This window comes from Gorilla gorilla, chromosome 18 (genome assembly GCF_029281585.2).
Source record: "Gorilla gorilla gorilla isolate KB3781 chromosome 18, NHGRI_mGorGor1-v2.1_pri, whole genome shotgun sequence".
Lineage (NCBI taxonomy): Eukaryota > Metazoa > Chordata > Mammalia > Primates > Hominidae > Gorilla > Gorilla gorilla.
In genome coordinates this window covers 33842977-33858294 of record NC_073242.2, presented here as the reverse complement: position 1 = coordinate 33858294, position 15318 = coordinate 33842977, and positions in this window count along the sequence as shown.

The following is a 15318-nucleotide window of genomic DNA, read 5'->3' as shown; positions in this document are numbered from 1 at the left end:
AACACACCCAGAGCTGAAATACCAAGTAAGTGAATGAATGGACTGAGTTAAGTGAAGGCCTGCCATTCATTGGTTTCCAGAGGGCAGAAGTGTCAGCTCCTATTTTCTATGAGGGGCATATAGCACATGGAACTGAAGGTGGCTCTTAGACGATGCAGGTGAAGGACACCCATTACTGGAGCTGTTCTGACAGACAAGGTCAACGTAACTATGCTAGGCTGCTCCTAAAATTCAGGTTGAATATTTCTTATCCAAAATGCTTGGGACCAGAGGTGTTTTCAATTTTGAATCGTTTCTTCTTTTGGATTTTAGAATATTTGCATATACATAATGAGATATCTTGGGGATGGGGCCTACGTCTGAACACGAAATTCATTTGTTTCACATACACCTAATACATGTAGCCTAAAGATAATTTCATTTCCCCCTGGGGACGCTGAGTTTGTTGTGTGCCTGAGTTTTTACTACAATCCGTCACGTGAAGTCAGGTGTGGAGTGTTCCACTTGTGTTGTGATGTCAGCTCTCAAAAAGTTTTAAATTTTGGAGCATTTCAAATTTTGGATCTTTGGATTAGTGATGCTCAATTTTCCAATGCCTGTGACTCCAGGTATTCAGGCCCTTGTGTAATCACTTCCTTGGGCTAGCCTAGGAATGTACTTTTAATAAACATAATGCAGGAAAACTGATGGAATAATGTGCCTCCTGAGAATGGGCTACAAAGACTCTGGTTTCTATCCTGTCTTCCCCTGTCTCTCTCACTCTCCCTTGCTTGCTCTGCTGGAATCCAGTTGCACTGTTGTAAGCTGCCCGGTGGGGAAGTCCATGTGGTAAGGAACTGGTGATTCCAGCCAGTGAGAAACTGCTGTGCCCTGCCAGCTGCCACAGGCATTAACCTGGAAGTGGATTGTCCTCCATTTGAATCTTGAGATGAAGACCGCAGCCTTGTGAGGGACCCCGACTCAAATAACCCAACTAGATCACTTTGATCCCTGACCCACAGAAAATGTGAGACAATGCAGGGACTTTAGAGCAAGTCCCTATGCTAGCCCAAAGAGGTGATTACACAAGTTTGGTTTGAACATTTTGGGATAATTTGTTAAATGGAAATAGACAATCAATACAGTAATATTTCAAATCATACATATCCTTTGCTAGACCCTTTCTAGAGACAGGGGAGACTGAGAGGAATGAGAAGACACAGTCCCTGCCCTCCAGAAACTCATGGGCTAGTAGGATGGAAAGATAATCACTTAAAGTGAGAATCTAGAAGTGTGTGCAAGGTACAGAGGTGGCAGAGGAGATTCAACATTAATGAAGGATTCCAGGGCTTTGAAGTAGGAGTAGGAGTTCACAAGAAGATGCTGCAAACAATATATTTTTTGAATGAATGAATACTCTGGAATGGCAAGAGATGGGAAGCAAGACCAATTGAGATACAGGAAATGGGGTTATCATAATTTGGCAACCAATCTGCAGGAAGGGAGGGGTGGAGACAGGAAAAAGTCAAAGATGACTGGATTTTCTTGTTGTTCAGTTAAACAAGTGGTGGTTGTGCCATCAGCTAAGATAAAGATCACAGGAAGAAGACTGCAAAGAGCAGTAAGCCTTTGTAACAGATCTCGGTCATGTGCCATACTGCTGTTCTTTAGCTTTCTTTGATCACTATTTGATAGGAGAGAGAGGGAGAGAGAAGGAGAGAGAGAGAGAGAATGATATTAGTTATCATTGTGCAACAAAACTTAATGATAGCATTCTGAGAATGGCTTAACTGCTCAGGATCTCTCTGAAGTTGCCATCAAGATGTTGGTCAGGGCTGCAGTCAGCTAAAGGCTTGACTGGGGCTGGAGGATCCACTTCCAAGATGATTCACATGGCTATTGGCTGAAGGTCTCAGTTCCTCTCCATCAGGCTGCATCTTCCAGGGAGCTAACATCTTTCAGAGCAAGACATTAATCAAAGAGCAAGAGAGTGACCAGGAAGCTGCAAGATATTTTATAACCTAGACTCCTAAGTCATACACTGTCACTTCTGCTTTATCCTATCCCTTAGAATTGAGAGACATAAAAAATTTGTGGCCATATCTTAACACACACACCCACACACATATGTATGTGTGTATATATACACATTATGTATATGTATGTGTGCTTAGACTGATACCTTAGTAGTCTAATAGTAGTAGATACTTAATAAATATTTATGAATGAAATGTTTACACTGCATGCAGAAGTTTTATTCTATTTCATTTAAAATATTACAAACATGTTTCTATGGTGTTAAGAAATAAAAATATCATAGGCTTTGCATAGACTCAGACTGGTTTGAGTTTTGAATACCAGATCCATCTCTACAAACCTGGACAAGTCGTTCAACTGCTCCAAAGCACAGTTTCAGTATCTATCAAATGAGAATAATAGCACTTACATATCCCAGAGTTGTTATAAGGATTAAATCACCTAGTATGTGCACAGGACTTAAGCCACTGCCTGGCACATGGCAATCATTATTTAAATGTCATTTATTTTTCATATTTTGCATTCCAGAATGGTGTGGCCTTTCATGTACTTCCCCTGTATTTTCTGCTGCTATTTCCTCCTGGCTTGTGGTTGAGGTTTTAAGGATTCAGACATCCAGGAATGAGCTTTCACAGGGGCCTCATGGTGTGAAAGGGGATATGCTTTCTGTTCTAGTAAAAGCACATGGTTGCTTCCTGTTCTGTATCTGCTGTAGGAGTTCAGAAAGCACAGGGGCTGATGCCAACCATTATGCTGACTGTAGACATGATTAATTGGTTGTCTATTCCAGGAATTAACACTTCTTCCCACAAATACCTGATTACAATGACTAATCAGACAAAAGTTCTTCCCAAAAGCTGCTTGAAGTACAGCTCTAATGTAATAAACCTTATTCAGTGCAGATATGATTAATTTTTCCATTCTTTCTCCTTATAGGAATCAATAAGTTGTTTAGATGTGTTTAATAGAGAGGAGGAAATGAACAAAAAGTAGGTTTTGCTCCTTTATGAAGGTAACTTTTAAACTTTTTGCCTTTAAAAAAGACCACCTTTTTCATCTACCCCATGAGTGGGATTTTCAGGAAAATTTAGATGGGTTCATTTCCATGATTAGGTGAGGATGATTAATGGTCCTTCCAGAAATTAGTGTTGGATTTCACTGTTACCAAAATGAACTTGCTTTCACAAATCTCACTGCATATATTCTGAGTGCCATATGTTACAGACCAGGGAAAATTTGTTTTCTGTTCTTGCCTCATTCCACATCTAATGCTCATGTCTCCCTTGCTCTTTTATGACATTCAAAGTACATCTGGAATGCTGAGATCCTCTCAGAAAATAATTATTTGGAGGCACCACATGAGTAATAGGACAGTAAGAAAAGAGAATACAATGTTCTGGGACTTTCTAACGCATACGACATCAAATTGTAGGAGCTTTTTTTTTTTTTTATGTTCATCAAAGTAATCTTTGTTCCAGGCTCATCCCCTTGGAAAGAAGCTTGTCTGGTGTGTATGAGTGACAATGTGGATGAAAAGCACCATATAAATTTCAAATGGCATTGTTAGTTGAAGTGGAATGGTAGAACAAGAGACTGGCACCCATGGTAGTGGCCTCTGGTCTTTCTCTGTCTCTCATAACCATGGCACTGAGGGTCCTGAGGTTGCATTATTCAAGGTAGATTATTTAGGCAGGAAAATTGATGGAGACAATGTTAGCCAGAGTGTCCCCATGAGCATGGGTCTCAGACAAATATTCTGGACCAAAGAGATCCTAAGTATCCCAGTGACGGTAACCTTCAAATTCCCTCCCTCCAATTCTATCCCACTCCCACCATAACTCTTAGCATCTCCATGTTTGTGATGGGGGACAAGGTGTGTGCGTGGAGATGAAAGAAGACTCAATACAAGACATAACTTACAGCTGTGAATTTATGTTGTTGTCATCCATTGATTCAATATAGATTGAACATTTAATATTATAGGGATGGAAAAATCCCACCACCATCCTCTTAGGGTTCCAACTGGGTCAAATAATTAAATCGCCATAAGATAGGTTAACAGGGTAAAAGCATAAAATAAGTTTTATGTGGCACAGGAGCCTCCATAAAGAAATGATGACATGAATAAACAGAATGAGTTATTTATGTACTGGATTGGACAAAGAATAGTTAGTTATGAAGAAACAACTACGTTATGTGGGGAGGCCTAAAAGATAAGAGTTTCTCTAACAAGGTCTATACCGTATTCTCTTGGTCTCTCTTGCCTTTTTTTCCAGTATAGGAAGAGTGTCTTTAATATGGGAATTTTGTCTTCTGCTTTAAAGGAACAGCATAAAGGTCAATGTGGTCTTCTTGCACCTGCGGTTTTTTCAAGTGCCTTTAACTTAATAAATAGTTAATATGCTGGGGGGCCGGGGGTAATGTTGGGGGTAGGAAGGGCATCAGGAAGAATAACTAATGGATGCTGGGCTTAATACTTAGGTGATGAGTTGATCTGTGCAGCAAACCACCATAGCACACGTTTACCTGTGTAGCAAACCTGCACATCCTGCACATGTACCCTGGAACTTAAAATAAAAGTTGAGGCCAGGCGCAGTGACTCACACCTGTAATCCCACCACTTTGGGAGGCTGAGGTGGGTAGATCACCAGAGGTCAGAAGTTTGAGACCACCCTGGCCAATATGGTGAAACCCCATCTCTACTAAAAATACAAAAATCAGCTAGGTGTGGTGGCACACACCAGTAATCCCAGCTACTTGGGAGGCTGAGGCATGACGATCACTTGAACCCGGGAGGTGGAGGTTGCAGTGAGCCGAGATCACACCACTGTACTCCAGCCTGGGTGACAGAGAGAGACTCAGTCTCAAAAAAAAAAAAAAAAAAAAAAGAAAGTTGGAGAAAAAATAGTTAACATGCCAGAGGGATATATTTTTAACTCTTTTATGATTTATGAGGTGCTGTTCTCAGTGCTTAGAAAGCTAAGATTCTAGATAATGGGTCATGACCACACTCTTGGGAACACTAGACCAAACCTAAAACAACAAACAAACAAAAAACTCCAAACAAAATCCAGTTCTGTATTTTATTTATTTATTTACTTACTTATTTATTTATTTATTTATTTATTTATTTATTTTGAGACAGAGTCTCACTCTTGTTGCCCAGGCTGGAGTGCAATGGCACGATCTCGGCTCACTGCAACCTCTGCCTCCCAAGTTCAAGTGATTCTCCTGCCTCAGCCCTCAAAGTAGGTGGGATTACAAGCATGCGCCACCATACCTGGCTAATTTTTATATTTTTAGTAGAGATGGGGTTTCACCATGTTGGCCAGGCTGGTCTTGAACTCCTGACCTCAGGTGATCCACCTGCCTCGGACTCCCATAGTGCTGGGATTACAGGCGTGAGCCACTGCTCCCGGCCTGTTCTGTATTTTAAATGCCAAATCAAGAGAAAACAAATTTTAAGCTTTTCCATTCAACTCATGTTACAGTTATAACTGAATTCAAGGACTGGAGTGGGCTTTTAAAAAGCTGCTTTTTTTTTCTACTATGAAACATTTAGGACATAAAAAATGTTTAAAGAACAATTTAGTGAACATCCAGATATTTATCACATAGTTTAAGAAATAAACCCCATGAATTCATTTGAAGGTCTTTGTGTGTTCCTCCTCTGCCTTATCCCACTCTCAACCTACAGAATTGCTATCTTGATTTTTACGTTATCATTCCTAGAGGTGTGATTATTTAATCATTCTAAGTCAATAAGGTTAGGATGAAATAAAAGCCATCATGTTGGATCATGTGTCTACCGAAATCCTCTGTCTTGAAGGACTTTTAGCAAAAAATTAGAAATGTGAATGTTTGGTCTAACTTCTCCACTGCATTATAATTAACGGCATTGATTTTTATGCTTTTTTTTTTTTTTTTTTTTTTTTTAGACGGAGTCTTGCTCTGTCGCCAGGCTGGAGTGCAGTGGTGCAATCTCGGCTCACTGCAACCTCCGCCTCCCGGGTCCAAGCAATTCTCCTGCCTCAGCCTCTCAAGCAGCTGGGACTACAGGGGCCTGCCACCATGCACAGCTAATTTTTGTATTTTTAGTAGAGGCGGGGTTTCATCATGTTGGCCAGGATGGTCTCAATCTCTTGACCTCGTGATCCGCCCACCTCGGCCTCCCAAAGTGCTGGTATTACAGGCATGAGCCACCGCACCCGGCCTGATTTTATGCTTTAACATTCACATCTTCTACTGAAGGACTATCTTCTAAGGTTGCTTTCAGGTGGTAAGCAGGAGTCCATGTAAAACCTGAGAGTGAGAATGCAGAAAGGGATTGCAGGGCCTAGAAGATACTCTGTCTCTCGTTTCTGCTTCTCTGTGTGTCTGCCTGATTCTTCTTGCTCTTCATGCAAGATTTCTCCAAAACAAAGACATTCATAAGGCTACCAGATTTAGCAAAAACTTTATAGATACATATATATTTTATATATTGTGTATCTCGTATATGTGTGTTTGATGCTTGATTACATTTAAATTTGTGCTAAAGAATAAAGATTTTTAGTGTTCATCCTATGCAATAACTGGATGTATTTACACTAAAAATATTTCATTGTTTATTAGAAATATAAACTTAAATGAGAATTCAATATTTTTTTCTGCCAACCCTAAATAGCTTCTACAAATATACATCTCAAGCCCAGCCCCATGTAGAGACTCATTTTCTCTTCCTCTTCCATGTAGAGACTCTGATTGGTCCAGCCTTGGTGGGTTTCAAGTAGCCTGGGCTGAGTAATGTTGATTACACAGAGCTGCTAGAAGACTACCTTTGTGGATTAAGGCAGCAACTACAGAGGGTGATTGTGAGCTGGGAAGACATACAATGTCCACTCCAGACTATCTGTATTTACTTCGCTTTCAAATAAATGGAGATTGTTCTCGTTGGTTCCTTCTCTCATTTCTCTTAGGAGGCAGTGTTATGTGGCAGATAGGAACACAGACCCTGAATTTCCACTTCCAAGCGTGATTCCTTCCTCTACTACTTACCATTTATGATTTTGTGCAAGTCAACTTCCTTATATGTAAAAACGAGATCGATAATAATAGTAACTACTTTATAGGATTGCTGTGAAAATTAAATGAATTAAAATAGGTAAAGCACTTAGAACCCTGCCTGTAACATATTAGAATTATACAGCAGTTTATTATTTTTCTCCTGAGATAAGTGTATGCCCAGTGGCTTTCAGGAAGGATGTCCAGGAAGAGAGGGGGACAATCTAACTGACTCACTTGGTTTTAAAACCAGTGTATACCAACTTTAGGCTTATTCTTCAAAATATTTTAGCCCAGAAGTCTACTAATATTCCTGTAAAGGGTCAGATAGGAAATATTTTAGGCTCTATGGGCCCTGTGGTGTTTGCACAATGCCCCAAGTGTGCTGCTGTAGCATGAAAGCAGGCATGGAAAACTTATAAGCAAATGGGTGTGGTCTTGTTTCAATAAAACTTTATTTACAAAAACAGGCAGTGGGCCAGATTTGGCCCATGGACAGTAGTTTGTTAACTGCTCCTGTAACCCTTCTGGCATCACTCTTTTTCCCACTTTTCAAAGAATCAGTTGAAACTAATATAAACTATTCCTCCTGTCCCCCCTCTCAGTCATGGATTTCACAGACACTGAATGACGACTGCCTTGAACACTTGCTGCAAATCAGTTTTACAATATGCTAAGAGCCTTAAAACTGTACAGACCATTTATTAGTTTGACAAATATTGATTCAGAATCCATGATATATTAAGCACCCTTCTGGCCACTACTGGACACCCCTTCAAAAGAAATCATCAGAGAAGCAGACACAGACAAGGAAAATCAAATATATTTATCAAAATGTGATTACAATAGCAAGTAATTTTTATAGCTTCTTAAAACACAACCTAAATTTATAATGTTTAGGTAAATTCTGGTACAATCATAATATGGAATATTATGCTCTCAACAGATTTCCATTCTTCACAATAATGTAAATTTTTTTTACTAGTTTTCAAGTTTTAGGATCAACTTCTAGAGAAAGCACTAATGTTTCAATTATGGACTAAAGAGAGAATATAAAAATTAGCAAAACCAACTAAAAGAAAAATTATAGCTAACAGAAGTTGAGAAGGGTTAGGGAAGATAACAAGATGAGGCCCTTACAAAATGTTAAATAAAAAAAAACCCAGTTTTATAAATAGGGAAATCAAGGTTTAGATATGTTATTTATAGTATAACGGTAATCAAGAAAGGAATTTAAAAACAAAGGCATAACTTGGGAGAAGAAGCAGGAGAAAATATGTGTTTGGAGATGGTGGTAGAAATGAACCCAACTCCCAACCATCATAGCAGGAAATCAACAGATAATTCCTGAAGTAGAGACATCTAGAAGTCACATGTTATTTGGCCATATGGAGGTAACAGAGAAACTTCAAATGAAAATGCTTAAAAAGTGGTTCCCAAGGGGATATGACTAGATTAGGAGGGCGGTGTGTGTGGCAATAGGGGAGGGAACTATTGCATTTCACTATTGAAAAGGAAACAATGTTTATGAATAGTCTGTAATAACATAGAAAAATATTTCTAATTGAAGTGGAAAGGCTTGTAACAAATTGTATACACAGAACTTTAGCAAGTATATAAAAATGAAAAAGAAAATAAGCAAAATGCTATGCATAGGGAAATGCCAAATTATCTACAGCTCTCTGGATGGTGGGAAACAGGATCATTTTATTTTTTGTCACAACCTTCTTCATTTCTGTATTTTCCCAATTTTCTATAGCAGAATTGCATTACTTTTATAATGCCAAAAGAAATTACACATTTAAAGACTTGAATGGTAGCTCTTTGGTTCAGTTTTCTATACTCTCTGTGTTAGATAGGTATCAAAAAGGAAGGTTTGGCTGGGAGTCAGAGGTCGTCGGATTTTGCTTTTGCTCTGCTAACAATAAGCTGTACCTCATGGGTGGGTTCCCAGCCTCTTCTCTTCTACTGCAAAGGGAAGGTTGAGCTAGGTGATCTCCAAGCTTCCTCCTTTCTCTTGCACTTTAGGATTAATTCTAAAGCAATTCACTATGCACTGGGAGCAACTCCTTATTCTTTCATTTTTATTTCATTTTTTTTTAAAATTTTTTTTGAGATGCAGTTTCACTCTTGTCTCCCAGGCTGGAGTGCAATGGCACGATCTCAGCTGACTGCAACCTCCGCCTCCCGGGTTCAACCAATTCTCCTGCCTCAGCCTCCCGAGTAGCTGGGATTACAGGCATCTGCCACCATGCCCAGCTAATTTATTATTACTATTAGTAGTAGTAGCAGCAGTATTTTTAGTAGAGACAGGGTTTCACCGTGTTGGCCAGGCTGGTCTCAAACTCCTGACCTTTGGTGATCCACCCGCCTCGGTCTCTCAAAGTGCTGGGATTACAGTCATGAACCACCGTGCCCAGCCTATTTCATTTTATTTTTAACAGCTTTAGTGAGGTATAACTGATATACCAAAAAAACCGTGCATACATTTAATGAATACAGTTTGATGAGTTTGGACATATGCACACATCTGTGAACCCATCGCCACAATCAACATCGTAGATATATCCATCATATCAGTTCCAAAAGTTTCCTTGTGTCCTTTTTCTCTTTTTTTTCTTTGTGGTGAGAATATTCATAGACGGAATTTAACATAGTCAAATTTATAAAAGCAGAGAATAGAATGGTGATTAGCAGGGCCTAGAGGGAAAGGAAATGGGGAGTTGTTCAATTGGCATAAATTTTCAATTATGCAGGATGAATACTCTCTACAGATCTGCTGTACAATATAGGACCTGTAGTTAACAATACTGTATTATGCTCTCAACAATTTGTTAAGAGGGTAGATCTTCTGTTAAGTGTTCTTACCACAGCTCCTTATTCTTATCATCATGATCCACACAACAGGATCCCGGTCCCGCTTGGTTCCCTTGAAATGATCTGTGTGTGCACCCTTGTCAAATAGAACCTGCTGTTGGCATCTCAGATGCAGCAAAGAGACCATCGGCTTTGGAGTCCGGCAGACCTGGCCACTCATTTATTGTGTACCTTGGGGGAAAATCACTTGTAGCATAGCACCTGCAATGCTGACTGGTACACAGTGATTTGTAAAGAAGAAATTTCTCTGAACCTACCTCCCTGTCTTTAAAAGGAGACACATAACAATAATACATACTTTCTAGAGTAATTGTGAGAACAAGAGAGCTTGTATGTCAAAGGACGTAGCATAGTGTGTGGCACATGACAGGGTCTTAGTAAGAGGAAGCTGTCACTACAGTACCCAACCTTTACTATGTTTATAATGCTTAGCACAGAGGTTTATGCCCCGTATTCATTACCTCGTTTAATCTTCTTGTGGTCCTTCCAGTTAGGGAGGGATTTCTCTCAGGTTGGGGCTACAACATGAAGTGTAGCTAAGAGCATGGACTTGAGACAAACAGACTTCCATTGTCTAGCTGTGTAATTAGGAAAGTTATGCAACTTCTCAAAGCACCTTTATTTTCTCATCATAAAATGGGATGTTAATAGGATACCTACCTCAAGGATGGTAGTGAGAATTAAATAAATTACTGTATGTAAATTGCATGGAGGAGTGCCTGGTACATAATATAGTTAGCTATTATTATTCTTGTTTTACAGATGAGATCACTGAAACTGGGAGTGGATGGATAGCTCTCCTATGGAGGAGGGTCACACATTTAAGAGTGAAAACATGAACCCAGGCGGGTAGAAGCCATCACTTGCTTGCTTAATCATCATGCTGTTTACCCTCTCCCTGGTGAACTATTTAGCATAAGTGAATATGGATAAAATTGCCCAGATGAACTGTTGCTCACTACATATTGCATTTGTAGGTTAGAGTAAATAACATCTGATAGAAAGTGTCATTACAATTAAAAAAAAAAACCAAGAGAGTTCCAGATGCCCAGCGTTGTACCCAAGCTAAAGATGAAGGATGGCATTTGGAAAGGGCATATCACAGGGACTGCAGAGCCTGAGCATGGAGCGATGACTCAACATCGAGTCCTTGGTTGCTACCCAGAGTCTGGATGGCTTGCTGGTAGCCTGGGAAGCGAGGGTGGAGGGGTCAGTGGCTTTGTGTTGGAAATTGTGGAGCAGAGAAGAAACAACTATTGCAAAAGTTTCCTGAAACCACAGAGAACATGTCTAGAGTGATTTATTGCAACTGGAGCTTCATTATTTCTTTCTGTCTAGGGGATTCTGTGTGTAGGTTTCTGCTGACCTCCTTCCCCAGGAAGCGAGAACAGAATGTGACCTCTCCTTGTTCTTTATTGAGTCCAAGTGCTCAAATGCACCTTCAGGTCAGATGCAAACCCATGAGGGATCTACTTTGAGCCCACAATCATGGAATTCTGATGTGCTACAAGGTGGCAGTAAAAATGGAAACCATCATTCCTGATATTTTAAGCCAGTACCATGTTCCAGTCATACTATATCACTGAATCTAAAATGACATCAATAACTTACATTTTTGTTTAATGTACCACTAAGAAAAAAACCCCTCCATCCAATAACCTAGGATATACCCTCAATTGTAAGTCACATTCCAATTCCAGAGATGATAAAATGTGGTAAACATGTGTCTGAAGAGTAATTCAATATAGTGTTAGCTCATTTGATCCTCCCATTGACTCCACAAAGCAGGCATAAATATACACCTCCTTCAAGAATAGGAAAGTGGTTCAGAGATATTAGATAACTTGTTCAAAGTTAAACAGTCAGTAAGAAAGAGCCAAAATTTAAACCTGGGCAGCCTGATGCAAGCCCATGCACCTCCTGCAACCTGCAAGTCACCTGTTCTCTGTGCATTTAAGGAAGGAAGCCTGGTGGTATCTTCGTGTTCCTTCTCTCCCTTTCCTCAGCTGAACTTCAGGCTTCACACATTACAGCTTCCCTGTTCCAGACTGAGTCCCTAGCTGCTTCCAGAGGCCAGTAGAGCCCCAGAGGTCAGAACTTCCTCTTTGAATCTTTTCAAAACTCTCTGGTTGGGAACAGCAGAAACTATCAATAGCAGACGGGGAGCTTGTTGGGAGAAAAAGGGCAGCTTGTAGAATGGACCAGAGAGTGGGACATGGGCAACGCCAGGAGTCTGGATGCCAAGAAGTCTTCAAACCTCTCCTTGTGAGAATCTGCATTAGCCAATTCTGATTAATTTTCCTGAAGTCATGTCACAAAATGCAAGAGTCAACATTTCAGGACAGACAACCCCGTTGAGGATGCTCAGGGGAAGTGTACACTCAGCAGGGAGTTCTTCAAGAGGAAATTTAGGCAAAGAGTTCAGGCTTTGGGTTCAAACTGCCTTCTTTTTTTTAATTTTATTATTATTATACTTTAAGTTTTAGGGTACATGTGCAAAACATGCAGGTTTTTTACATATGTATACATGTGCCATGCTGGTATGCTGCACCCATTCATTCAAACTGCCTTCTTGCACAGCCAGCTCTGCCTACCCTCTGGGTGACCCTGGGAACTTAACCCCTATGCACCTCAGTCCCCGCCTCTGTAGAATGCAGATCACAACAGCCCTACCTCACAGGGCTGGGAGGATGTAGGAGATGATGCCTCACACCATGTACACAGCAAGTGCTTAATAAATGTTGGCAACCATCTGTCCCTTCATGTGTCAAACTTTGAAAGTTACAGCTCTTTGTCACAGAAACTTTCTGATACCTACAACTTCATGATTTTTTTTTCCAGAAGTATCTAAAGTCCCTAAGATTGGAAATGCCTCATGTTTGATTTTGAGCTACCACTTGGAAGTGAAAACCCTCAGGTCTCAAATTTTCTGTTGAAAATATGTAATATCCGACATTGGTATATAAACGGATCATTTCCATAGTCATCCTTCAAATGCCTTGTTTTTTTTTTGATCCGCTATGTACATAGTCTGTGCCCAACACTGTGGCAATGTCTATAATTTATATGCAAGGAGACAAGGTCTGTATCATTCATGAGTTTATGACTTAATAGGTCAGAAACCTATTAAGTTGTAAACAATAGGTCATAAACTTAAGTAATAAACTAGGTTTCCCAACCTCAGTACTATTGACATTTTATCAATTCTTTGTTGGGAGGAGCCATCCTGTGCGTTGTAGGATGTTAAGAACATCCCTGGTCTCTACTTCTAGATGCCAGTAGCAAATACCCTTCTCTTTAGTTTTAAAAACCAAAAATACCTCCATTTTTTTTTCTTTTTGAGACAGAGTCTCGCTCTGTTGCCCAGGCTGGAGTGCAATGGCACGATCTCGGCTCACTGCAACCTCCACCTCCTGGGTTCAAGTGATTCTTCTGCCTCAGCATCCTGACCGAGTAGCTGGAAGTACAGGTGTGTGCCACCCCTCCCAGCTAATTTTGTGGTTTTAGTAGAGACAGGGTTTCACCAAAGCGGCCAGGCTGGTCTCAAACTCTTGACCTCAGGTGATCTGCCCACCTCTGTCTCCCAAAGTGCTGGGATTTGGGAGCCACCGTGCCTGGCCCTCCAGACGTTTCTAAATGTGCCTTGGGGTGCAATGTTGCTCCCAGTTGAGGACCACTGTGGTGGATCAACATAAGCTCCAAGAGAAACTAGCTGTCTCTGTCTGGTTCACCATTGCATTCTCAGGATCTAGAAGAGTACCTGACACATAGAAGGTGCTTTACATTCGCCAAATGATCACATAAACCTGGATCGTGGCAATCTTAGGCTAAAAACAAAAGAAACTACAAAACACACTTCAAATATCCTTATTGCTTTCTAAATCAAGTCTGAATTCCTTAGCTGATGCTCAAAGCTCTCCATCATGTGGGTCCAAGTGTACCTTCTCAGTCTTTTGCTCCCATTTGGACTCAGGTGGTCCCCATAGACTCATTTCACTACTTTTTATTTTATTTTATTTTATTTTATTTTATTTTATTTTATTTTATTTTATTTTATTTGAGAGAGTCTCACTCTGTCGCCTAGGCTGGATGGAGAGCAGTGGTGAGATCTCCGCCCACTGCAACCACCGTTTTCCAGGTTCAAGTGATTCTCCTGCCTCAGCCTCCCGAGTAGCTGGGACTACAGGCTCATGCCACAAGGCACTGGCTAATTTTTGTATTTTTAGTAGAGATGGGGTTTCACCATATTGGCCAGGCTGGTCTCGAACTCCTGACCGCAAGTGATCCACCCACCTCAGCCTCCCAGAGTGGTGGGATTACAGGTGTGAGCCACCACACCTGGCCAACCACATTTATTTTTACAAAATGATCTCAACCGCTCGGCGAGAAATCATTTCAGCCTACCACATTTATCCTGCACTAGAAGACCCATTGGAAGAACTGTCAAACAAATATATTAGTCATCAAAGTGACACTACGAGGTAAACCCTACATGAATAAGAGACGATAATGCTTTATCGCACAAGAATAAAGCTGGCTCTTTCCCCCTGCTTGACATAGATTTGAAATGGTACCTCCAAGGCTGTGGCTGGAAAGAGCCCAGCTTCAAGTGAGCCTCCTCCCTTTTGTTGCTCCCTCTCTGCCATCCTGGGATGGGAGTGTGCGTGGGGAGCAGGGGGGTTAATCAGAATCTGATGCAATCCCTCCTTTCTATCCATGAGGCACAGTCCTGAGCTTGCAGAGGAGCCCTGGGAATGGTCCCTCAGCTGTGGCCCCTTCTGGGTCCCACAGGGGCCTTTCCAGGGTGTACAGTGCAGAGATGTGCACAGAGCTGTTAAAAAAAAAAAAAAAAAAAAAAAAAAAAAAAAAAAAAAAAAAAACAAGGCCAAGGAACAGAACGCATGTGGCTTTTCCAGCGGGGATGGTTCTTATTTAAACTTTGGTTTTACATTTGTTTTGATATTTGAATTTGAAGCCAGGCCAGGAAAGAGGAAAATCTGCAATTATAATCATTTCTTAGCCTGTTAAGATGAAACTTTAAAATGAAATGTTAGGTTAGAAAGTAGGCAAAACAGCCGGGCACGGTGGCTCACACCCATAATCCAAGCGCTTTGGGAGGCTGAAGCAGGCAGATCACGAGGTCAGGAGATCGAGACCATCCTGGCCAACATGGTGAAACCCCGTCTCTACTAAAAATACAAAAATTAGCCTGGCGTGGTGGCATGCACCTGTAGTCCCAGCTACTCAGGAGGCTGAGGCAGGAGAATCGCTTGAACCCAGGAGGCAGAGGCTGCACGGAGCCAAGATCGCATGCCACTGCACTCCAGCCTGGGTAACAGAGCGAGACTCTGTCTCAAAAAAAAAAAAAAAAAAAAAAGTAGG